This window comes from Suricata suricatta, chromosome 13 (genome assembly GCF_006229205.1).
Source record: "Suricata suricatta isolate VVHF042 chromosome 13, meerkat_22Aug2017_6uvM2_HiC, whole genome shotgun sequence".
NCBI lineage: Eukaryota > Metazoa > Chordata > Mammalia > Carnivora > Herpestidae > Suricata > Suricata suricatta.
Genome location: NC_043712.1, coordinates 3,374,500 through 3,376,810, shown reverse-complemented (window position 1 = coordinate 3,376,810; position 2,311 = coordinate 3,374,500). Strand labels below are relative to the sequence as shown.

The 2,311-nt window shown below is 59.7% G+C and overlaps 1 protein-coding gene across 1 annotated transcript in view; it reads right to left on the bottom strand.

The window, feature by feature from the left end:
• AK8 (adenylate kinase 8) overlaps positions 1-2,311 on the bottom strand; it is a 118,863-nt gene that overhangs the window by 69,492 nt on the left and 47,060 nt on the right. The gene's annotated exons all lie outside the window — the stretch shown is intronic.

The window sequence follows — 2,311 nt, the reverse complement described above, 5'->3', positions numbered from 1 at the left end:
GACACAGAATCCAAAGCAGCTCCAGACTCTGAGCTGCCAGCGCAGAGCCCGACGTGGGGCTTGAACCCACAAACTGTGAGATCCTGAGCTGAGCTTGGATGCTTAACCGACTGAGCCCCCAGGCGCCTCTGGTGTCTTTAATATATGAAGAAAACGCCTTGATCTTAAGAAAAGCAAGACTGTGCAGCCAACACCTCACAGAACCTTCCAGCCCTGGCTCTGAGGGGTACGCTGTTGATGCCGCACGTGCCCTCGGGCGCCCCGTGTGTTGGCCACGCAGGCTGGGGTCTGGACACGCGACGGGGCTCGTGGCAGAAAGGCCCCAGCCCGCGTGGGCCGTCCGTCCGCAGAGAGCGGCTGCTGGCCAGGCCCCAGCGCGCCGCCTTTGTGGCGAGCGCGTCCGGCTCTCGCGCACACGTACCTGCCGCTGCGTGGGCCCCACCTCCCCCCGCGTGACACCGGTGTGGACACGCGCCTCCCAGCGGCCGCTGACCTGGACGTGACTCCTCAGCCCCCGCTGGAGCTCCAGTCAGGACCCCGTGCCTGCCCGAGGCCCGGCGGGAGCGCCCCTGGTGCCATCAGTGTGCTCCCTGCACCGACCGTTTCCTTTCTTTCTTTTTTTTTTAATTAAAAAAATATTTAATTTTGGGAGAGAGAGAGAGAGAGAGAGCGCACACGCTGGGGAAGGGCAAAGAGAGAGAGGGACAGAGGATCAGAAGCGGGCTCGGAGCTGTCAGCCCAGAGCCCAATGCGGGGCTTGAACCCATGAACACTGAAGTCATGATCAGAGCTGAAGTCAGACGCTCAACCGACTGAGCCCCCCGGCGCCCCTGCACCGTCCATTTTTACTCCGTTCTCTGCCACATACCTGCCTGTTCATTCCGAGCCTTCCTCCTCGGCTGCTTCTTTCTTCCCAGGTCCTTTTTGATATTTGCTCTCACTTGGACACACACCCACACTCAGAAGAAACCCTTTTATATTTTTTTCAGTGACCTTTTTTCCCCCCAGCAGGCAGTACTGGGGCCTCTTTTTTTTCTCCTTCTTCCTTCTGTTTAAATTTTCATGGGTATCTTTTCTGTTCCTCTCTCCTCCAGTCCACTGTGGGCAACTCTTGAAAGAGGCTGCAGCAGGCGACTCAAAATTCCGTGAGCTCATCCAGCCCTATTTTCAAAAGGAGACGGCAGGTAGGCTGCTCTCTGCCCAGCGCCGCAGCCTTGCGGGCTGGGGGGCACATTGCGCCGTGTGGGGCTCACGAGCACCGGGGGGCTCAGCCCCGGGAAGGCGGCTGCGAAATGGAAACTGGGTTCTCCTGTCAGCAGAGGTTCTAGTTCATTCGCCAGCAGGGCCCCAGGCTTCCAGCCCCGTCCCGACTAGGGGGTGTGTGTGTGTGTGTTGTGGACATGATGTGTTATTCCTGGAGGTTCAGGGTGTTTCTGTTTCTCAAGAACGGATGCTTTTCTTAACTGTCACCACTGAAAATGGAGAGGCCCGAGTGGCCGCAGCGCTGTGCCCAGCCCTCATTGCCGGCCACACAAAAATACTGCGGGCAAATATTCTCACTTAGTCCACAGTCAAAAGCCAGAAGGTTCGCAGCTTTGCAGATCCAAGGGTCCACCGGCCAGCGGACCTCTGGGGCTTCAAGGAGGGAAGCTGGGCCACATCGTCCTTCTAGACCCTTCTGTGATGTACCGTCTGAAAGCATTCCTGGTCAGCCCCCAGCAAGGGCACCGCCGAGATCATTCCGGCTCGATTCCAGTTCCCATCTGATCCTCAGACCCAGTGTCTCCCCCCGACCCTTCCCGGGAGGGGGCATTCTCCGCACCCACGTCTTCCTCCCCCGCGTGAGGTGCCGTCACCCCAGTGTGATGTGAGCTGCACTTGTGAAGAAAACCCAGAACCAAAGCTGCCCTTGGGGGAGGGGGCTCCTCCTGGGGGAGCACTCACTGTGCTCCTCCGTCTTCTGGACAGAGCAGGTGCAGGGGTGCACGTGAGAGCAGGCAGCTTGACCCTGACCCACCAGCAGGAAGGGGGGGGGCGACTGGCTGGCTCTCCCAGCCCCCCCCTTTAGAAGATGCTCCCCTCCCCCAGGGTGAGGTTCAGGTCAGGCGGGCTCACACCCTTGGGACACAGTGATCTGTGTAGAGAGGGAGGTCAATGAGTGACCTGTCCGTTCCTTCCGTCGAATGCGGCCGAAGCAGGAAGCTCCAGGCAGGACTGCAAGCCAGTGTGAGCGTTAGCGCCTCCCTGCTGGTCCGGATCCCCAAGCAGCTGCCTGGAGCCCTGCAGCTCCTGTCAGAGCCTGAGGCCTCTC